Source organism: Pleuronectes platessa, chromosome 6 (assembly GCF_947347685.1).
Source record: "Pleuronectes platessa chromosome 6, fPlePla1.1, whole genome shotgun sequence".
In the NCBI taxonomy this organism is placed as follows: domain Eukaryota; kingdom Metazoa; phylum Chordata; class Actinopteri; order Pleuronectiformes; family Pleuronectidae; genus Pleuronectes; species Pleuronectes platessa.
The window spans coordinates 15,272,348-15,296,631 of NC_070631.1; the positions used below are offsets into that span (position 1 = coordinate 15,272,348).

General features: G+C 40.7%; 1 long non-coding RNA gene across 1 annotated transcript in view; it reads left to right on the forward strand.

The window, feature by feature from the left end:
- LOC128442164 (uncharacterized) overlaps nt 1-20,147 on the forward strand; it is an 80,092-nt gene extending 59,945 nt beyond the window's left edge. Inside the window, exons 4-5 of the long non-coding RNA XR_008338806.1 lie at nt 12,408-12,455; nt 18,042-20,147. This is a non-coding gene — a long non-coding RNA (uncharacterized LOC128442164). The remainder of the gene's footprint in view (nt 1-12,407; nt 12,456-18,041) is intronic.
- Nucleotides 20,148-24,284: the final 4,137 nt, after the last annotated feature.

A 24,284-nucleotide genomic window follows, 5' to 3' on the forward strand; every position in this document is an offset into this window, starting at 1 on the left:
TTATAGAACAACAGAGCGGTGTTTACAGGGCTTCGCTCAGAAACAGGAATACCCGATTGGTCTCATGCTGTTACCTTTAGTCTGATTTTCTTAGTTTCTCAACAATGTTGTTTGACCTTCTGCATAGGAACAGTTTGTTTTAACCTCATTCCTCCAAAAAATGCAGGAAAACAATGGAACCGGCTGGGGTAGGAAGTCACATCTCGCCATATCAAAAACAGATTAGAAACTGAAGAAAAGGCCAAAATACATGAGTGCATGAGAACAAAAGAAGTGGCAATGAAACAATAAAAACAGTCAGTACTGTTTTTTTCCCAGGATGTGTTTGACAGACATTGTTTTGCAGATATTTGGACAGTATGTACTGATAAAAGCTTGAAGAGGTTTATGATCTATTATATTTTATATCTCACAACTTCACTGTCATTATGCATTATTAAATACACATATCATATACTTCAAAACACAGTTACAAGGTGCCTTACATTTTAAAACAATTGCCTAAAACTTTGAATTAAGAATTGATGACAAACAATAGGAAACAGTTAAAAAGCAAACAAAGATAAAATAAAACATTACAAAGGGATGAAACTAGACGGTTAGATATCCCAGTCCTTATGCGCTGGCTTTTATCTGATCAACTGTGAATGCTCCTTGCTAGCCTCCTGTTTGAATCTCTAAACAGGGACAAAGTTAGGGTGAGCATTATCACACAAACTCAAAATAACTCCCGAATTCAGACAGTACCTTATTAGGTCATGAATCCACAATGGGAAGGAAGTGCACTATTTTTTTTTTATTGACAAGCCAGTGTTTCTTTTCGTCCAAGAACAGGACAACATAACCTAAGACAGAGATACTGGCCAAGTGCTTTATTTCATGAACAATTAAAAAGGGTTCTCCACACATGCACTGGGTGTAGTTTCACTAGTCGTAGGTAGAATAATGTGGAAGTTCCAATGTGCTGATCTCAGGCATATAATGCCATTGCCTCAGGCTTATCAAAGCACATCACCTTTCTGAGTAATTCAGTACGTTCCCACGTTCTGTAATCAGTAGTGAAGCACGGTATGGAAGTTTTTCCACCACAAGTTTCTCATATATTAGTTTGTTATGCTATGAAATCACTTCCCGCTCTAGTGAAACTGCAGACAGTGAACAAGACAATTAGTTTCAATAAGTAAACTAGATTTAAATTGTGTATGAAAAACCTCACAAGCTGTCTATTTATGGATACACTGGTTTAAAAAGGGGCTGTCTGGTACACAGCATGCCCGACTTGGGTTTTGTTCTATTTTCGACCTGATTCTGTCCTTGAAAAGGACAAGAAAACTGACGGACTGTGTGTGTGCAAGTGTGTGTGTGCATGTATCCCTGTGTGTGTCAGTCAGATAGGGTGGGGTGTGTGGCGTCACAAGTGCTCCAGTTTAGGAAAAGTGACACTTTGCCTTGAAAGTCTCTTCAGGCCAGTTAGATAAGGAATTTAGTGGCTTTATCACAAATGCCACTATTTAATTTAAAAGGGTGGGGCACTTAGGATCTGGCACCGGTCTTTCAGTCTAGTGATAAATTTGCAAGAAAGTGGAAAAGATTGGAGCCTGAGAGCAGATTAGCAGGATACAAATATAGAAGTGACATTATAGTGGGTATTAGTCAGGTGCTCCTCTGAACAAGTGGCTGGTTCCTGATAGGCCCTGAGAATGGGGCCTGACTGTGGGGCCAGCTTTCTGGAACACTGCCTGATTCAGACTCATTCTGTTCTAAAGACTGCGTTATCTCTTATTAAAGAAACGCCTTAAAGCAGAATATTTACAATTGATCACTATATCATTTTCAAATAACCTTTCAATGCACTTGTCAAAGCCCAAAAATGAGGTCACTGTATTGTACATTGGTTAATTCTTTGTTTTGCTTTCTGTGTCATTATTCTATTTGTGCCTGGGTACGATTTGGCAGAAACACACAGGAGCCTCAGCCAACTCAGGCAAGGGCTCACATTATTTGTTTGCACAGAAATAAACATACAGACGACACAAAGTCAGTAGCTGATGCTACCACAATCCTGGAATAACCAGGATAATCACATCATTTACTCATGTACTTATAGCTAACATTTGTGTTTTATTTGTATTCATCTGTACATTATTTTCTCAAATATGATAAAATGTCAGAAGTGTTTGCAAAATGATAATTAGAAATTGAATTATATATTTATAGTATAGAGTTGGATTTTTTGGTATCTGAGCCTCTGTGTAAGATCTACCATCCATTTTACTATAAACGACACAGAAACCAAACCTTGAAATATAATAGTACTCAATAGAATTCTATAGCTGGGGTCACATTACTCTTTTCAGCTACACACAAACACAGCAAACACAAACCACATTTAGATCAATTAGATCCAGAGTTGTATTCAGATCTTCAACAAATTTCACCTAAGAATGTCAGATTGTTTTCATCAAGATCGTTTTTTTTTTTTTTTTATAAATCTACAAAACTGTTGGAAAAAAGCCCTGATTTAGCGAAAATTAAAACAATTCCTGGATGTGTCCTTGATCTGGATCCACATCAGAATTTTATGGATTCTTTCCTGACTCATACCACATCCTTCCACCAAGTTGTATCTTTCCAGCAGTTTGTGCACAATCCTGGTAACAAACAAACAAATAAAACAAAACCTCCTTGGTGGAGTTCTTTCTAAAGTGATAGCAGCTTGCACATGTCTAATATCTTCATCTTGTCTTGTCCATCTTATTATACATGTGATTCAGCCTCAAACATGCTCACGTTGAAAGATAATCTTGAACGTTAAACATAACAATACAAAGCAACTGAGTTCCTGAATATTTTTATAACCCCATATTTTTTTGCAGAGCTTTGTATTACAATATTTTAATTACATTCTTTTTTACTCACATCTCCCTTTTTACTTAAAGTACATCTGTACCTGTTCTTGGGGAGTTGTTAAAATTATTCTGTAAACAGTGGAACATTAGATAGATGAAGGAAAAAGACAAAAAGCACATTCACTAAGGACTACTTACATTTTTTAAACAATAATAATGATACTTTATCTTTATAATTTCTACCCGTGAACACGCAGCAGAGCCAGGTCCCCCCTTCTCCCGTCTTTTCTTTAATTCTCTGCCAGCAGACAAAAATCCTGCAGAATCACTATCTTTATTTTTAACTGATCCTCTAACATACATTTGTATTTTGTTACTAAAACCCTGCTTTTCTTCCTTTATCTCTCCCTCCCTCTCCTCTCCTCCTCTCCTCTCCTTTTTTTTTTTTTTGCATCAGTCGATGTGTGTTCATCTTGGCAGAGCTCCATAGTCTGTTTGATGTGGTTTCCAGAAGTCCTGAACTGCAGTCCCTGGCTACTCTTTCTGTCATCGGCAGACCTGCTGTCTCTTTAGCCTCCATTGACTCCTTTTAACCTCCTCCTACCTTCCTCACATTGGAGCAGCTGCTTCCCTTCCCCGCTGCACATTTCTGCATGGAAATGATTTGATTCCCATTATTTGGTTGTGAGCTAGGTTTTGCCGTGGGGCTGCATACACAAATGTACACTTGCAAATACAGTATGCTCTCTGGTCATTTGCCAAACATCGTCCAGGCTTTATTCTGGGCACTGAAGAAAAATGAAAGAAGGCTACTTTTTCCTTGTTAAACAATATTTATTAAATAGTCTTAAATTTATGATTTGCCACCCAAGACTTGCATTTTTTCCATCCCAATAATACTGACAAAATGGATCAAAGTTAATCAGCTCTGTTGAGCTCACTGCCACTGGTGACGTCCACGCGCTGTAATTTGAGTGATAGAAGAGGGGGGTGGGGGTGGAGGCAGCAAGATAGTAGCTTCAAAGAGGGCTTTGTAGAGGACAGCCAGTGACCCTATATGGGCGCCTTTCCTGCATATACCAGCACGTTTAAAGGGAAACTGATAGGCAGGTGAAATATCTGCCACTTACAGAAAACAGGCAGGGACAGGGGAGGGCAGACAGGACAGAATGGATATGGATTGGGTCACAGGGCTGACGAGGCCTTCCTAAGGAAATGAATATTCCTTTCAAAGTACACTTGGTGACACTTTGGTCTGAGGACAAAACACAAGAGCAAAGAAAATCCATTCCTCACTTATATTTGGCAGACAAAAGCCCGGGATCATAGGTTTTTTATCTTTTATCACATAAACACAGTACACGTTATATTGGACAGTTTATGGTGACATTACTACAAAGCGTTTTTTAAACCACTTAATGTATTTTGATATGTAGTGCCAAGCAACCGATGTATAAAAATCATTCTTCAGTCTCTTTAATCTTCACTGTTTGCAAGTGAAAAGTGAGGGGATTAATCAATCGACTCTTTTCATGCTCTTGAAGCGTATATGTATCCACTTTCACCCCACCAGGGGAGATTCATATTATTATCGAGTGGACTTCCACTTTGTATCAGATGAAGGCGATGCGGTGGAGGCACGAGCTAAACATGCCCAGGGGGCTGCAGTGAAACCGGTGTCTCGTTTTCAGGGGCAAACAAACACATACAGGGAGCAGACATGGCTGTCACATCTCCCTTAGCTCCCCCCTGTCACCCCTGAGGGCAGCGGGCAGGGGCAGCCTCGGCGCTGTGGTGATGCCACAAAAAATCCACATATACTCATGCAGGGACAGAAATACATGACCAGACATGTACAGACACACACACATACACACACTAACACACACACATTAAAACATATGCTTCATCTGTTGTAGCTGTTCTCAAATACAGCAAAAATGACTCTCTGTATCCTTTAACGTCCCTGTCGTGATCAGCACTTTGACCTTCCAAGCTGAGAAAGCAGCGGATTTCGTCCAACAAACCTGGCTCCATTTTTAACTTCCACAGATTGATCAGCGATCGCTCTGGCGCCGGGCAGCTGTATAGCTTTACATCAGTGAGGAGGAGGTTTAGTGGTTTTCAATAGTATTTCAGGATATCCTTGCTGCTGCTGCTGCTGCTGCAGTTTTTGGCAGACTAACAGCTGCCACCAGCATTAGTGTACAAGCAGACACTTCTTAATGTTCCCCAGCCCTGGCCTCATGTGTCACATGGACTCCATCCAGCCTATAACCCAGTTGCCATTCACATCAGCTGGATTGGTTGAGAGCAGTGAGACACCAGCAATTTACAAAAACGCTCTAGACCGTCCTTTCATTTTGGTTTCAGGTCAGCAACAATAATGTGACCGGTTCTGACGTGCTAGTGGCCTCTGTTTGCCCACAGAAGGCAAACAGAGTGCACAGACCTTACTAATTATGTGCGATTTATTATCACAGATGAAAAGTGATTTACTCCTTTTTTTTTAACAGTCTCTGGACCAAGGGAAATTAGTTATATAGCGCTGTTGCTTATAATTTGACAACACTGCCTTGAATTCACTGAGATGTAAAATTAATTCTCGCAGTTGTTTTCAATGGGACTTTCATGTTTGCCTTGCTCACTGTTAAAAATCTGAGAAAAATACAAATGATTGGGCTTGGCTCAGTAACTTCATTGTGCAGGGAACAGAAAGCCAAACTGGACGAGGTTCAGTGGTTTTAGGCCTTTTGAGGGTTTGTGTGTTAGGATTTATGTATTTAATTACACACTCATTCTACTAATGTAAGTGGAGAAAAAAGGAAAACGGATAAAAAGCCCCATCAAGCCTTTAAGCTCGTAGTTTCCCTCTTACTGAAAGTTGGCCACCGCTGCTGTTTAGCTCCCCTTGAACTGGGCTAATACTTGTCTATTCCGATTAGGATTAGTAAGTGTAGCATGGGCTCAGGGACCCGGGACTCGTAATCTAATAAATCAAGATAAAAAACTCTGAGATTGGTGCACAGAGGGCTCGGATTTACTATTGGCCATCTCAGAGAAACAGGGATTAACACAGCATTTGTTGCTGTAGCTGCACCCCCCCAAATCTATGCGTAGGGAGAGGGAGAGAACCAGGCGGTGAGGAAAGGAAGAAGACTTAAAGGGAGGGAGAGGAGGGGAAGGGCTGGTGAGGGCTTTCTAACAGGCAGCAAGTTAAACTCACAGTGACAAGGTCAGGTTAGTCCTTGTACAAAAGGCTTTGTTCCATAGGCAGATTAAAGGTCTCTTTGACAGTTTTTACACTTTTGGATCATGTTGAACATGTTAGGAGTTAATCCTGTCTGTGAGGGGAAGAAGCCCTGCTGCCACATGGATCACAGATAGGTGCAGACAATGGTGAGCACACTGCGTTCAATAAAAAAAGCTCCACACAACATAACTGAACAACTTCCTCATTATTGGCAAACAACACCTTTATTTTTTGTGTTTATATTATTGACAATCAAGTCGTTGTTGTCTTATTTTCACCCTATTTGTTCTGCTCCATAAGTAAATTCATGCAAATAAAGGCGTCATGAAATGCGACATCACACGTTTTAAAAGTTTCTTATACAATTCACTGGGTCTAATTGAGAGTTACTAAATGGAAAATGAGCTTCTTATTCACTGATTTGCAGCCACTTCAAGCTGTTTGCTGAGATGTTATGATTAGACTATTGGTTTTCTGGTTTCAAGTTAAGTTGTTTGTCTGGACAAACATTGATTTCATAACCATTAAATGTGAGAAGACTAACAAGAGTTGTAGATTGGGGATTTTTTGGATTAAGTTTTATGTTCGTCAGGTAGGATGGTTGCCTGGTTTGTCATTTGGAATAAGAGTTTCGTCCTTCAGCAGGCAGCTCTTCAACGTATTTTGGACCGTTATGCAAACAGCTGATCAAAAATATCTAGTCTCTGTTAATCTCTAATGCCAAACAACATAATCATTTTCAGTAGTTTTTACAGGTTAACTAGACCCTAACTTGAACTAGACCCTAATGCCCTCTCTCGCCATGTCAAAGCAGCATTTTCCCATCAATTCTCTACCGGCCCACCATATGCGAATCAGTTATGAAACCATTTTGAACCCAGTTTGCGAACTGTTAGTGTTTTGTTATAGCAAATTGATTGTTAGTAGTAGATGTAAAGTCAATGTACACATTTACAGGGTAGTGCAAAGTCCCTGTTCTCTCGCCTGATAAAACATACAGACTAGCAGTTATCTGCAGCTCTTCTTTTTTTTCTGGGAAGCGATTCTGAGAAACGGGACTAAAATATCTCCACCTGAAATGTGAGCTCTTTCTATTTTCTCTCTGATGCCGGGGGTTTCACATAAAGTTTTACATATCAAAAGTGGAATGTTCTTTCATCTGCATGCATGTCTTGTTAAGCAATATCAAAGAACAGGAAATTCTTTCTACATCCACATATAAAGGTTGAAAAATCCTAGCAACACATCCCAGCTTGTGCAAAAGAGGCCTTTTCTTTCTTTCTGAGTGAACTGTTAGCAATATCACCGGGCAATTAGCAAGGAAACGGGAGAGAAATGGAGAAGCCAATTACTTCTGCGAGTTAGCTAAAGGCCATTTTAAACTGTGTGCCCATGACATAATAATGTTTATGGTAAATATTATAGTTGGAGACAGTGAGTGCATGGCGTGAGAGGCGAGGGGAGAAAAAAAGGCATCAATCTCAGATCGAGAATAATTTATTAAGATCTGAGATGCAGCAATTACGTGGAAAGGACCAAAAAGAAAAAAAGAAGAAGAAGCCAACTCTCCAGGAACCCCATACATGATTGCAATCTTGATTAAATCCCCCTGGATCTAATGAGTTGATTTTCTGCTGTTAATATTGCATTGCCTGATGATGGATTCGTTAAGATAATGGAACGAAGCTAAAATATAAATGACTCCCTGTCAAGGAGCAGATTTTCGTCATTTTCCGTCTGACACCTCCGCCGTGGGGATTTGGTGAGGCCTTTTTGTGTTTAGAACCATCAGGATCTGGAATACTAATTGCTCATGTGTGGACGCGTCTAATACCTCTCCTCCTCTCTTCAACCCCCCCGCCCCACCTCCACCACCACCACCACTCCTCCCTATTGTCTTGGTAAATATCTCCTCCACATCTCTAAGACAGAAACAAAGGGACAGAAGCGGCGGTTCTTTCTGTAAGGCTGGGGAAAGTCTCTCTGTTTTACTGCAGTTAAACCCATAGGATGACTCAACAACACTTTTCACATTGTACAGCTAATCTGTCCTGTTTGACAACCTCGACTATCACATCACAGAAAGATATTTAAAGCTACTGCGGATAACACACAAACTGCCCAAAAAAATAAATACAACATGTAAGCAATCGGCTTCTCGTATCGACCTGTGCTTTTCAGATAAATTAATAATGCGGTCTCCCTTTGGTGCCGTGCAGAGCAGCTGAGCCGTCTCTCTCTGTTTTAAATGCTCTGTCACTTAGGACAACCGGTGGAGTAAAATGTCCGATGCATAGAATATTGATCCCGTATCACACGTGAACCACAACACACTACATGTATAATTTTCCTCCAGAGTGCAGCAGGGACCTAATGGAAAAAGCATTTGTATTAATCTGGTATTATGCCACGGTGTGAGTATGCTGAGATAATACGCTGCCGTTTGGAGCGGCTCAGTAGAGTGTCGTTAATCAAACAGGAAGTCGCTGTGTTCAGGTTCGATAATATATCCAGAGGTACAATGGAGAAGTTTGCAGCAAGTGGTACAATGATGATAAGTCTCAATAAAAATTGCAGTTTGGGGACTGGGAAAAAACACACACTTCATGTGAATATAACAATTGTCAATACAGTTATGCCATTTGTAATATTTATGTGTCCTACCGGCTAAATCCCAAACCTTTTCTCTCATTATCCTGATCTCCATTGTTGTCAAGTTTCATGCATGGCCTGACCCTTCCTTTGTGCCGATTATAATATTGTTCCTCTTTCTATGCGATATTACCAGGGAACCCGTCTGATTGGGCCATCCCAGAGGGCTCTTTCTTCTGCGTGTCACTTTTTGTGTCCTTTAACATGGTTTTACTAAAAAAGTATTTTTTAATCAATCAAGGAGCAGGCAGAAAATGAGCTTTGTCATGGCCGGGGCCTGGGGTCGTGTGACGCCTGCTCTGCCCGGTGACAGGTCTTCAAAAGGGATAAAAGGGAATATTTTGGGGGGAAAACGGGGGTTTCCATGGCACCAGCACTTGTTGCACACGGTTCACTATTCTTTGGTCCCACACGAGATTGAGGTTTCAAAGGGCCGGACAACAAAAATTAGGCGAGGAGGGGACAGCGGGACTGTGGAGGTAGCTGCCCTCGAGCCCCCGACTCTGTCCTCTCCTGGGGGGAAAAGGAGAATAGGAGCCAGAAGTGACAACACAAAAAGGGGCCTACTATAGGTGCTGTCAAATATGCATGAGTAAATGGTCGCTTTCTCACTCTCTCTCTTCAGAGCGTCAGAAGGAAACACACACATACACGAGAACACAATGTACACAGCAACTCAATGAGAAGTGTATTCCTGTTGTGGCTTCCACTTCGCGTAATTAGAGGTTGTTTCATGTTGAGTGAGGTCACGTAAACTTGTAAGTTTCTGAGTTTATGTGTGGGAAATGAAACCAGGAAACTCAGACAATAGATGGGCCGTCATTACAGCAAGGAGAGTTATTATTTCAAACTGTTCTCGTCAGTCGAGTGCCTGTTGCTGTGTTCCTGTTATTTAAATTTGTAATAATTGAGAGTTCAGCTCAACTTGTCTACTTACTTTTAATATAACTGCCTTTCAATGTATACAGGCCTTTTTAACATTAACTGTGTTTATGACAATAAATTATGAACACATGCAGCCATATACTCTATCGCATACATTTCCCTTTGAGGCATGTTGTTTTGTTTTATGGTGATTTCCTTTGTGCTCCACCTAAATTCCTCTAACAATCACGTATTCCTCTGTCTTCGGGCAGTGGCATCGCAAGGTCAAGGTTTTTGCGTGTCAGGAGTCCTTTAAGCAATTTGCAATAATTTCCATAGCATCATCACTGCCACCTTCAATAACAAACAAGGTTACACACATGTGTTGCCTCCTTACACTCGCGCAGTCAGAACTGAACGGGTTTCAGTGGTGGAGGGTTTTAGTTTGTTTACACGAAGGGGTCAACATCTCCAGATACACATTTATATGCAGGGATTCATCAGTATTTAAGAACTGAAGTATTATGTAAAGAGAGGGTTGCTTGTTCCTGTCATTCTACGATGACAGCTGAGGATATTGAAATACAAAAATACAGACATGGGTTTGGCCACATCCTATTTTAACTTGAGTGTAATTATTTATTTATTTAGTCCGTTCTTTGAGGTGCTCAACAATGCTCTGCCAGTCTGTTTAAAAGGTTAAGGCAGTCGGGATATGTTCCTTGATGGGATTTTATCATGCTAGGCATGCTCTGTTTCCTGATGAATATATTAAAATTATTACTGTGCAAACAGAGTTTCTAATTACTGACCTGCTTGGCATTGTACTGTGCGTTCTGTATATCCCCCTCCTCCTTCTTCATGCCTTGTTTATTTATCTGCACCAGTGAATACAGAATAGTCTATGCAATGTCATTTCCATCCACATGAAAATGATTTTGAAAATGCCAATCTTGCCTATTATACAGTGTAATTACTTGTCTGCTTTTTGATTTTATCATATCTTCAGCCAGTGGGAAGATACTTGGAGAGGCTAAACATCTTAGCGTAGCTTGTCAGCTGATGAATTGCAGTGGGGGGAAAACAGTTTGCGAATGAAAGAGCAACATGTGCAGAGTCAGGGAGTTTATTGGAGGGTTTACCTAATGTACACAGGATGTCTTTGGAAATGCATCGCAACATACTCAACAGAACATTTAGAGGTTGGTATGTAAAATATTGGAAGATGGAACGACCTTGATGCATTCTCATGGTATGAACGAGCTGTCACCTTTGTTTCACTCAGCAGGTTTTTCTACTTACAAAGCCAAAAACGTTATTTTTGGAGTTCTTTTCGATTCTCACGCCACACTTGTGGCATGTCACCTAACGGCTCTTTTTCAGTGGTTGGAGTTTATGCGTTTGTGTGCGGTGGGAAAGTGTCACCCATTTTACTGGAGCATCTGCACTACATCACGGAAAAGGGCAACCCTGTTGTTTACTTGTCTGCCTGCAATGTTGCACAGGGGGTTGATCAGGGGAGTTGATAGGAGCTGCAATTTAAAAAGAGGACACTGCAGCTCTGAACAAAAACAATTAAAGGAAAATGAAAGATGGCCCCCAAGGGTTAAAAATAGAAAATTATCAACATGCATGCTGGAATCCACTACCCCCCCACACCCACCCCCTGCACCAGTACCCCGTACACCCCCCTCAAACTTGCTGGGCCTGCATTGTTATGTATGATCAGATCTGCCAGTTCTTCCTCTAAGCTCCTTGTCACATTTTGACTTAATGAAGTGCAACTTAGAAGGGAATTGGGTTCATCATGCTAGTCGCACGATGCTCCCTTGTTGTAGCAAACAGGAGTGGCATGGGACCGAAGCGCTACAGCGCGAGTCGTTATCATTCCGGTCAGTCTGTTTAACACAAAATTAAACAAAGAACTAATTAGTGCCTCATGAATTAATAACTGCACTGTTGCCGAGAAGAAGTTAGGTTGCTGAGGGGAGATATAAAATAAGTAGGAAGATCAGGTTAGAATTATTATTACTTTTTCGGCGGCGCATTGGGCTCTCAAGGTTAGGAAACTTTTGAGAGGATTTAAGAGTGACTCAACTGGTTCTGCCAAAGTCAGTTTCTGTCCTGACGTAACACTGCCAGGGTTAATGGATGTCATATAAGGCAATGCACTTTTCTGCACAAAAGAGAGAGGCATATAGTTGCAACTGTCAGCTTTATATTTTAGCATTGTAGTATGAATTAAAAACCAGCACCCTGAATTCTCCACCCCAAAAATCTTTGAATTCTTGAATTTTGCTTCTTTATTTAGACATTTCACGGGAAGCTGAGTTGTTTTATTCTTCGTTCTGCAAGACTGCAGAACTCATTCTTCTATTCGAGGGAAGCTGTGATTAAGATATCCACCTAAGTCTGACTTTAAGGTTACTGCCTCCAAGTAAATTAGACATAGTTAAGTGTACTCCACACCTGCTCGCCACGCTTCAGTGGGCTTTACAAACTAGAGCCTCCTCCCTCAATCACCAGCCTCTCTCTCCCCTCCAGCTATGATATGGAGCCTGTTTATCTGTGCTGTTTTAATACTGTAAAAACCAAATAGACGGGAGTGAACAAAAGTACACATTTTCCTTTGGAGTCAACAAGAGGTTTTGCCACATCGGGCGCAACCACTGCAGATTAGATGAGTTGCGTAAATGTTTGGATTTCTCAAGAGAGTGCACAAGGTATATATTCATGGGAATAATCAGTGTCTGAGGTTTTAATGTTTCTCCTTTGCTCTCTTTGCACAGATGAAGTGAGCCCCTGTATGGAGTGACTCCGCAGGAAGAGAGAACGAGGTAGGACAAATCCCCAACATGACTGATTACTGTCCCCACCATCTCCCCTGTTCATATCTACAACAATATCAGGCATCTTCATTAATCCCCATGGATCAATGTGTCTGGGGGTTGTAAAAATTGACAAATGACTTATTAGAATCCCACCGTTTTATTTTCCAACTGATTAACTCACAGCAATGTCGTACACTATACAGGCACACTGATGTATCTGTTTTCCAAAGAGGGCCTCTCTCTCTCTCTCTCTCTCACTCACTCACTCTCTCTTTCTTTCTCTCTCGCTCTCGTGGCATGAGAGATCCATACGGTGCAAAAAGCAGCCCCAACACTGTATTAAAAACCGTACCAGGCTGCAACGACTCAAAACTACAAGAACAATAAGGAGCTTTTGACACATAAAAAGTGCTGTTTTATTAGTTTCCTGACATATACAGGAACTACACTCTGCACTTCTTCAAATACATGAGTGAACACAGACCAACCCATTGGAAAATAATCAGCCAGAATATGAAGAGCTTTACACTGGCAGTCATAAATATATATGTGTTTTGTCACTGTCATACTTTATTCTTTTTCCTGCGTGTGTGTGACGTATTCTCGTTAAGCAGGTTACATTCTGTTGATTATAACTCAATGTTCTTTTATGCCTGCTTTATGTTCAGACGGTGTAGTGGCAACATCCCACATTGTCATCTTGACAAAATAATATAATTTTTCCACAATATGGCATTTATTACTGTGACAGACATTAGACACAGACATCTAAGTACAGATGACATCCACCAAATTAACAAGAGTATAAAACCTTTTGTTGCTGATAAAAAATCTGCCCCTGTACAATTGACTCTCGAGAGGACACTAATGACTTGTGACTTGAAGAAACTGGGTTGCTTTTTTTTCTCTCTCTCCCCGAGATGAAACCTTCTGTGCTAATGATGTTAGCTGGTATAAGCACAATGCTGATGTGGGAGTCTGTCATGAGGATGCATACAACAGCCCTTGCCCCTGGCCTCCTAGTCAAGAGGGATCTAAACATTCAGAAGTGACACCGTGGGCTGTCTCATGTCAAATCAGAGACCCTCGCTATCACCGGGGGGTGGCATGGCCGTGAATTGAGGCGGAGGGCTACATCACACTCCTTTGTTTCTGGTGGTGTCACTCACACACCAGAGAGAAGACACACTCCTTGCATCAATCAGAGCCCCGGATACAAGCCTAGTGTACCTCCCTACAACATGATTATGACACTATCCACAGATCCCCTCATAGATAGTATAACTATAGCAGCAACAGGCGAGTGAGAGCCGCGGATCACATTCAGCCGCAATTCCCGAAGGTCCCCCGACACAACTGGACAAACACACAGAGACATTATTTAACAGGTTCCTTTGGAAGTCCTGTGAAGCAAAGTTAAGTGTGAGTCAACTGCAGTGCACACTACATATCCTAACTTAAGTCTTCCCTCGTGTAACCACATAAGAACAACATAACTGACTACAGTTAGTTTAATTGGCTTTTGATATATGTTAATGCAGCTAATCATAAAGGCCAGCTGGCTCGAACACACAGGGCTGGCATGACATCCCCCTCCGCTCGTGGCCCCCTAAGACTCGGGCTGGGGAACTCTCCTCGAGCAAAGTCCCTCTCTTAGACAGTGGGAGGAAAATTAAACTGCCAAATTTGTTTTCATTGGTTCCAGGGACAATCTCAGGGGACTTCAGGGCTTTTAATTGAGCTCACTGAGCAGAAATTTGTAGGGCTGCTTACCAACAAGAATGGTGTCTCCCTATTAATTCTTTTCAGTCTCAGTGAAAGATCCGGCAGATTGGGACTGAGTGTAAAGTAAAGTGACGCTTTGCGAAAAAAGAAAAACTGTGTGTAATGTGTATTTTGTACTTCAGGGCTCTGTTAAGGTTCCTTTCTTCATGGAAAACAAGGGAATTGGTTTGATAATGACTGATAATTGAAATTCAGAATCACTTTGTCTGGTGTTTTGTTAGTGTGTGTATGTGTGTGAGTGTGTGTAGGAGGGTAATAATTCTTTCATAAACAGGAGCTCAAACAGTCGTGGATAGAGGTAAATATAGACCACAGTTTGCCTGAGGTACGATAATTTGTCTCACAGATGAAAAAAATAGCAATAGAGCAACAACTCCTAAACTAAATTCTGTGTTATTGAATCACTCTGTGTTGTATCATAACAAAAAGGGGAAGCTGCCTTTTCATTTTCCGCACTTCACTCTGTCCATTACTTTTTGCTTCTTTTAAAAATTTCCCTGTGTGTCAAAACAAGCAAAGGCTACATGGAAACGGCAGCCCTGTGTAAATATTTATGATGTAACATCTACATGTGAATAGACTTTCCTCCCAATCCATCCATCATTACGGGCATATCGTGAAAGCCCACCTCCCGGTGGCAGCTCAGGGCCTTAGGAAGCTCAGACAGGAGCGGCGTGTCCCCCTCTCATTCAAAGTATTTGTTTTTCTTTTGACTAGGGGCAGCCCAGCTGTGAGGGCATTTCATGTGTCAGCCCCTCGGTTCTCATTCAGCACCGACTTCAAAGCCCGGTTTTGGCCCATTGTTTTCTGTGACGTGGCTGCTAGATCCGAAAAATGCCTAAACAGAAAAATGTGATGTAGGTCAAATTACAGCAGTTGTGGCCCTGAAAAAAAGGGGAATTCTTATGGTCAGAAAATAAAGCCCTGGTTACCGCCTGACCCCGGCTTTTGTGCTTGGTGTCCATGTACCTCTTTAGTTGTTCATAGCAGAGCTGAATGAACGTTGGGAAATGTAGATAAAAAAAGGCTGTAGTCCACAGAGCTTTGAAGAAAATCCTTTAAGTTTAACCTTTTTGTAGCTAATTTTTTTTCGAAATTCACTTGGGAACTCAATGTCCAGTAGCTGAAGATTAAATTATTTTTGGTTTGAAGCTGAGGTCCTGTACGTTGAGACTATTTGCTGCCTGTAATAATTGTGAGACTCACTCACAGAGTGTACAGGCTCAGTTCTCTGACTTGTGCAATGGCTCGAAACGTGGAACATGTCTTTATTTGCTACACACAAAGTGGGATGAAGGATCTGCTGTGTTTTTTCAAGCTCCGCCGTCTTAAAGAATGCAAAGGTGTAGTAGATTTATGGGGTAGTGTGTTTGTAGAAGTAGGTAAGTCTACTGCCTTACCTAAGTGGATTACAAGGTTTTAGGCTTTTCTCCTTGCACAACTTATCAGCAGAAAATAGGCGTTGCAGACGCTAGCGAAATATTGCCACCCAGTCTCTCATAACATTATCATTAGCCACGGAGGATTGCTGAAATGTGATTAATACATCACCATTTTGACAGACTGAGCCTGAAAAGGTAATATGGATTATTACAATGGATGTAGAGCTCAATACCGCCATCCAAGTTTATCCATTTATCTGCAATGAAGAGGCTCCTTTGTGTTGTATAGCATTGTAACATCTATCTAAATAACAAAAGATATCTCTCCCATACACAATTGTTATGCTGTTAATATGCAGCCCGTGCAACAATGCACATGGGAATGAAGTGCTGAGACAAACTTGACTCAGATCAGGGAAAAATCTGTGGAACATTATGAGTGTTATGAATCGATGCTCCAGCCTCCAGCACTGGGCACTTCTTCCTTGCCTAAGGTATCTTATTACCCTCAAACAAAAATATTGCTTCTGTATTGTTCAATTACAACTGGCCGAGTGCTGAATGATGCAATTCACTGGCTAAGAGCTACTTTTTTTTGTTGGCGTACACACTTTGCGCGTGTTTCATTTAGTTGGCCTTGGATGATACTGAATAAATACCATTTTTCTGTCGTTTCAAGTGCCTCTTTTCTCTCTGTGGATCCATTCAAGCTTTCAATACCTTTTCTCCCCTCTCCTCTCCTGTCTCTTTTTTCCACGAGCAGGAGGGTTTTACTTTACTCCTTTGTCATCCTAATTGATTGCATTAACCTTTTGAGTATTGAATTTCCTGTGCATCACGCCGAGCACAATGTGGAATATTATCATAATCCTTCCAAGTAATGGACACAGGGCAATCAACAATGCTTTAGGAAAAGTACGTCTTTGAAAGATGGAGCGTCGTATTATTTTCCATCCAAAGACCTGGACAAGCTGAGACTTTAGAGCTTTAAGAAACTTTGTCAATAAGTGAGGTTTTTTCATCTATTTAGCAGCTTGGGGCTGCTGCTCTGAATATGTGCTATGTTTGGAAACTATATGAAAGTTTCTGTCTTGTCCTGATGAATATGATTGATCTGTAAAGGACATTCGCACTAACACATATATACACATATGTGAATATTTCTGTGATATTTTATATGAAAGATAATTCTAATTATGCTGGGTCAGAAACAGGCACCTGGATATCCCCTGGTGGGAATGTGTTTGACAACGTAACATCATTTTCTTGTTCTGTGCCTGTTTGTCATATCATTACAATAACATTTTGAATTCAGTGATTAAAACATTTATAATTATTTTTTAATAACATTTCATTGACAAGAACTACAACGCCAATCAAACGCATCGTCATCTCAGTTCTGATAGTATAAATATAAGAGATCATTGGAAAGTGGTCTGATAACATATTTTTTATTTTTCATAAAAGATAGCTAAAAAAAGTGGGAAGAAATCAAACATATCTCCCTTAATCCACATCCACACCAAAATGTGATGAGATCTTCTCAGCCCCACACCCCATCCCCCCTAGACTTAAGTGGAAGTAAACCAAGAAACCACCAAGTAAACTATAAGGGCACTCAGAGAGCTCATACTTCCACCCCAAGGCCCCACAATATAAACCCTTGACATGCCTGCTTTTTGTAATTGAAGATCAATGATTAGTTCTCTGAGAAATTAATGGAAATGTTGAAAAAGACCTTCTCTTCCATTAAAGAAAGTGAAAAAAAAAAACTTGAAAGAAAATGCATTGCGTTCATCCCAGACCAATACCACATCCTGCCACCAAGTTCTGTCGTAATCCTTTTAGTAGTTTTTGTGTCATTCGCTTACAAACAGATAGACAAAAAACACAACCTCCATGGTATAGCTAATAACTTTATTTAGGCCCAAAATAATACCATACATCAATACAGCCCAAAAGGGTTGTTGGAGTGGCTGGGTAACCACTCCGCTACGCAGCGATAGCAATACTACCAAGTGAAATTTGGTTTCACCTATGACCAAAGCCGAAGATACTGACTGGACTGTGTTCTTTAATGGAGCGGTGAGAGCTGGGATTGCGCGCTCTCGCAAGCAGTTGTTTGAGAAAGTCACAAGATCCTGGTTGTGCACAGGTGTGTTTGAGTTTACCCAGAATGGGAAGGTCACTTATGCTGCATGTTGTTTGTCCCTATGATTCAGCAGTGACTGTGTTGCGAGCCTGGAGGACTGCAGTCTCTTTGGCTTTAGAAGCAAACAACATAGACAAATGGAGGAGTCTGTCTCTCTCTGTCAGTAGTCACTTAGGTAGGCAGAACTCTCAACAGTACCAAGGCAACTGAGATGGGTTAGAAACACCCTGAGAGACTGGTGGTTCATCAATTTCTTATCTATACCACTTTAAGGGCCGCGGGAAGGAAGCCGGAGTCAATCCCAGCTGACATCGGGTGAAAGCGGGGGTACACCCTGGATAGGTTGCCAGCGTATTGCAGGGCCAAACATACAGAGACAAACAACCATTCACCTTCACACCTACGGACAATTTAGAGTCTCCATCCTAACCCCATTCTTCATCTCTTTGGACTGTGGGAGGTGTATGGTGTACCCGGAGAAAACCCCTGCAGACACTGGGAGAACATACCACTTCCACAAAGAAATACCCCGGCCAGGAAGCAGTAAAACTTCCTGCTGTGAGGCAATAGTGTTAACCACCACATTTTTTAAATAATGGAAAATGTTTTACAATAATTGCAGCAACCCCCTACTTTCCCTACCTTAGAAAGTAAATTCAAGCCCAGTTTCACACCTCAAATTCAACAGGACCCATGCAGATTCCTGGACACATGAGAAGTGTGCGAGCTCCTGCTCTTCCTTCTTGCTCATCGAGTTCACATATGTTTCATGGATTTGGAAGAGGCTTATGACTCTGTCCCTCAGGGTGGTGAGTGGGGGCAGCTTTGGGAATAAGGGGCCATACGATCCTACATGCCATTTAGTGCTAATTTTGTCAGCTGTTCCTAGATTTAGTTGAAGTCCTACTCCTGAGGTACTCCTGGGTCAACCCCACCCTTTTTATTCTTAGTTGATTCTATGGAGTGTAAGTAATATGTAAATTGTATGTCTCTGATGCTTAGTATATTTAGCTTCAAGCAAACTACTAAATGGTTTTCATGTCTGTCTTGTTTTACATTGCAAGAATGCTGTAATCTGTACCGTATGTCTAGTAGCATGTGTATCTCTTTTTTCACTCTAGATGTTGTGATATATCTACTCTAAGAAAGTAAATTAGTTTTTATTAAAACATGTCTTACCATAATTACGTTTTGGTGCAAACAATGTGAACAATTTATGTCTTTCTGTGCATAATGTTGATGAGTTCATGAGGTTCATTAGAGTAAAATGATAGTGGAGTAAATGGAGAATATTTTCAAAAACTGCTTAAAGGTAATATTATTTCATAACTACAGATCCCCACTTTCTGGGGATTGTTCAACACAAGTCTACTCATATTGGTTTATTATCATCAGTTTTACAGGCCCAGAATGATATGAATGGACAGGGGCAGTGAAATAAATTTAAACAGGCATCACTCGTACAGTATATCCCTTCGTAACACAACACCTCCGCATCAGTGATATTAAGGCCCCTAGCCTAAAACCTACAAAAGACACTCCAAGGATAACAGTACAATAATAGCCTGTTAACAAGTAAGGAGGTAGCCTATTGGCCTATTGAGTTTAATCTATCGCTGAAGCTACTTTATTTAAACAAGATGGTAAAGGAATAAAAAGTAGTTTATGTTGCAAGACCAGTGTAATACCCATAACTGTCTTATAAAGGCTTAATGTCAGGCGGCCTTAGGAGAAGTGTCACTAGAATAACACTGATCAGCCTTGAGCTGGGGAATTAGAGACAGCAAATCTTTGAGTATAACGTGACAACTAGGATAGTCTAGAAAGACACAATGGACAGAAACTTTTTATTGAAGAATTAATATATATTTTCAATAGAGCTTATACCCTCCGCCAAGGGGGTTATGTTTTCATTGGCGTTTGTTAGTATGACAAAACTACTGGATAGATTACCACGAAACTCCGTGCAAGGAAACGGTAGAGGTCAGGAATGATGCCATTCAATTTTGTTCTTGGATCTTGATGAATAAAATCAGGCATGTTTGGGAACGCTGATATCTGTCAGTTTGTGCAATTTAGTGCAGCTTGATGAAATACAAGGCAACTGCTGGACCTAAGAAGTGGAGTGCCCTCTACTGAGTGCCATTCTAGTTATGTTATTGTGTTTGTTTTGGGTACCATACGAGGAAAAAGCCACCACAGAACAAAATGTAATAACATAATGAGAAACCTATATTTACACAACAATAGATATCACACAGCATTTGGCTTCATGTTATGTGAGCTTTGTCAGCTTTGCAGATGCAGTTTATTTATAATGGAACAAAATGTTGATCGTCCACAGCCCACTCTGTTTGTTTCTGCTGTAGTTACAGTATTGGTGACGTCTGGATGCTGCTTTGTGTTTCTCTGTAAACACTAGCTTAAATGCATTAAAGTAATTGATTGTTGAAAAACAGACAAAATCATCATGTTATCGTGTTTCCTTGGCAACGGCAAGTATTATCTGGCTTCTGTTGATGAATTGGAGCAAAACAGCCTGTAATTCATATCAAGTCTGTTATATTTTTCAGCTCAAAGGGGAAAAATCAATTGAAACAAGCTCTTATGCATGGATAGATGCTAGTTTTGATCAATACTACTTTCACGGGGATAGTGCCTTTGAGTTTGATTGAGACCTGGATATACAAAGCTGGCCAGTGGTGCTCTGCAGGACTCGTGCAGAATTGTAGATATGGAGAGGGGCCACAGTCACTATTTGGGCGCACCTTTTAACACATTCACCTGAGTTGTATTGATCAAAATAGAATGATGTGATTGACTGAAGATGTAGGTCAAAAATAGGTCAAGGTCAGTCAACACCACAAAGCCTAATCCTGTCCACCTTTTGTATTCCATCAAGCGCCACTGGTATTCCACTGGGAACTTCTGTGCCCTCAGCATATGGAAACCAAGGGCCCCTTGGTTCAATTATACAAGCCCATTGAGCTTCAGAATATTGACATGTCTCGGTATTCTGTAAATGTCATGGTTAATGATCAACCTGGTTCACCAGAATATGCTTTCACAGAAACCAAGATCTGGAGGAAAGATGTGGAGTGAATTGAATTTGTAGGACTATAGCTATAAGGTCAGGATTTACCTGCCTAAAGGTAGAAGCTTAATTTCTATGAGAGTTGTCTTCTCATGAGGCAAGGTCTTTTACAGACACTGTTCACAGAAATAATGCATAGACTGTGGTTAATCAAAAAATTGGATCACAGTAATTACCACAGAAACAGAACTCAGGTTGAATATATTTCAGTTCATTTGACATACAAACCTCTATTTTTTTACTTCAATAGGAGGAACATTCAAATAGTTTGGTATGTACCTCGGTTTCAATTTATGGTTTGGTTTGTTTTTGTTACAGTGAAAACAAGAAATACAAAAAATGTAAACTACTTCCTCTTTCATTTAAAATAAAACAAAACATTAGTGTACTTAACAGAGGCTGTCAATGGTTGACATTCTTGAAGTCTGTAATTACGCTGAAATTGGCTGTAGCTTACTAATAAAGTCCATTTACAAAAGTAATTCAAACAATTGATTATGGGGTTCAGTTACTGTCATCATGTTTTTTAAAACCTGAGTATGGCCGTGTTGCCTGGGTTTTCTACTTTACATGCACTTGTTTACAGGCCTGTAATTGGGGAAAACGTCGGGCTCAAACACAGAGTTTCAAACTGAGCTCCGCACACACACATATTTTTGTTCATGCAGTGTTTGTTTGGTACCGAAAGGCCCTTATCCACATTTTTTCGGGACAAATACCTGTACCGTTAATTCTGTAATTCTGTTTTTACACTTTTGTAGCGAACTAAGCAAAAAAAATATGGCAGACCACAAAAAATCTTCAATTTGAACCTGCTGGACTTGTGTAGTTAGGGGATCCAAAAGGCTCGTAGCCATAGCAGAACTGTAGCTACAAATAAAGTTTTGTAAATTTACGACGTTCTAACATTAGAAAATCCATATTCTTGACATCGCAGTTTTCATTTTGCACCTCTTCTTTGATATTAAACGAGTATGACCACGCTGCATAGGTTTTAGAAGAAGTCATAAACACAACACATTATCGGAAACATGCAAACTTCACATCTAACTCAAAGTAACCATATTTATTTGTTTTGCTGCTTTGTTGTATCTGTTCCTGTCTCGTTCTCTTTGAATTCCCAGTCTATTCAGCGTCAGCTACACACAGAATCTTAATTGATCTAATCTGGTTACTGCTTTCTATTTTCAACAGTTCCATTAGAAAACTCCCATCCTCCCCCACTCCCTCTCCCTTCGCCTCCCACACTCTCTACCCCCCATCTGCCCTGACCTACATGGTAGTCACATGGCCCCGGCTCCCTGGCTTGGCATTTTATGGAAAATCTGCAGGAGATAAAGCCACAGGGTTTAAAGTGTTATCCCTGCCTGTCCTTTGAGAAGGGCTAAACACTGAATGAGGTGTTATTGCATCAATGCTGTTGGACACACACAGGCAGCAAAGAGGATATCTTCATCCTGTCTTCCCTCTCTCTCTCTATCCCCCTCCCTCGCTCTGTCTCTCCCCCTCTCCCCCTCTCCCTCCTCTGTTTGATTGGATTTAGTAGAGTGTCACCACTGTGACTTTGGGGGATTTTTCTTTGCCTGTCACTGTCTTCTGCATGCTTGCTTGGGTTATTTACTTAACTTGTCCAGAAAATGGACTGTGATCTGCAGCTTACCGCCAAAGCTAGGGAGAGACAAGTGCCACATGCTAGTTAAGATATGCCAGACCGGCACCTAGACGCTTGCTCCCTCGCTCGCTCGCCTGCGCTGGCTTGCTTACTCCCTTGCCGGTGCTGAGGGCTTAGTTTTGCACTGTGACCGAGTCCCCTTCACACTGTTGTCTGCCTGTAAATTTTCTGCTGCCCTTGCTATTCAGCCAATTACAGCAAAAGAGCTTTAGCGATTTTTTTCCCCCCTTCTCCTTCTCCTGGTTTATATTTATATATTTATTTAACAAGTGAATGATAAGCATTGCTGAAGGTTAAAAAAATGCTGAATTTCATAGTGTATATAATGTCAACTTTTTTCCATTGCAGGACAAATCAATAGAAGCTAGCCTTATCTTGCGCAGAACAACTACCTACACCACAGACTGATACAGCTTCTTTGCCTGTTGCAATGGTTGCATTTTATATATTTTTTTTAATTCTTTTTCTATTTTTTTTATAATTCTATCATTACATAATAAAATAAATATATATACATTTTTTAATAATAAGCATGCATAACATTCTGGTGTGATGTTTTGCGCTTTGACTTCTTTGAAACGTTTGCTCCATCGTTATTGAACTGATAGAAATGACAGAAACAGCCATAGTTCTCAATATTAACATGACTGTAAGAGATACTGTAAGGGTGTAAGTGAAGACAAATAAGTTCACTTTATCTGCAGTTTGCAGGTGTTGTTGTTTGTCCCAGTGCACCTCCTGTAAGTTTTATGCAGTCAGCGTCTTACCGCTCCTCTTGACATCAATCTGCTTCGTCCCAAACTGTCAACCTTAGAGCTCACAGCTACATATTTAATAATTGAACTGAAAATTACACACGCTTTAACCCGTCTGCACAGTAATGAAATGTTAGGTTCTTTAATTCTGAGTTGTTTATTCTTTTTACGGGACGTGGTACAAAGTATGTTTCACCTGATGTCTGCGAAGGCCACAGGATGACTATCAATACAATGTCAAAAGTAATGCAGAGCCACAAAGCAGTTCAGGAATGCATCTAAAGTGCTTTGCCATGTTGCATTCTGGTGCTAAAATGACCAGAGTGCTGTTTTCCTGAAATAAGATTAGACGGAGAGGACAGCCTTGTGTCACTGTGATGATCGGTTGGAGTCTCACTGTAGCTAAACTACAGGCCGACATCATAAAAAAGAACATCATATAGGTTCTTATTGTTCTATCAGTCATAAAAAACTAACCAGAAGTTACACCAGTGATAATTGTGCATAAAATAAGTGATACCACAAAATACACAGTGTTCCCAAACAAGAGAGCAGAAGAATAAAGGGCTCCTTCCACCAGTGTGAAATCAGCCACGCCTAACAGTGGGAACGGAAAGTAAAACTGCTTAATGTGACAAAATAAAGACAGAAACACTCCAAGGGAAAGTTAGAATTAGGATCCTGAAAGATTTATGCCTCCATTTTATTTATAATTTGTTTTCTTTTCCTTATTGGAATTGAGTCGGAACTGAATATTTGATGAGCACAGCCTTGAAGTAGGGATGTTATGTCAGCAAGGAAACAAAAAGAAAAGAGAAACAACCAAGAACTGTATTTTGCAAAGTTTGCGCTTTGGAATAAACTAATATGCCTCCGCTTTCACAAGTGGCTTGTTAATTGAATGTGGGGAGAGGGGGGGGGGAGTTCGCTATCTGCAGGTTGCGTTGAGCCCTGGCGAGGCTCGTGCGCGCCTTTCCGTCTGCACCGCGCTGAGT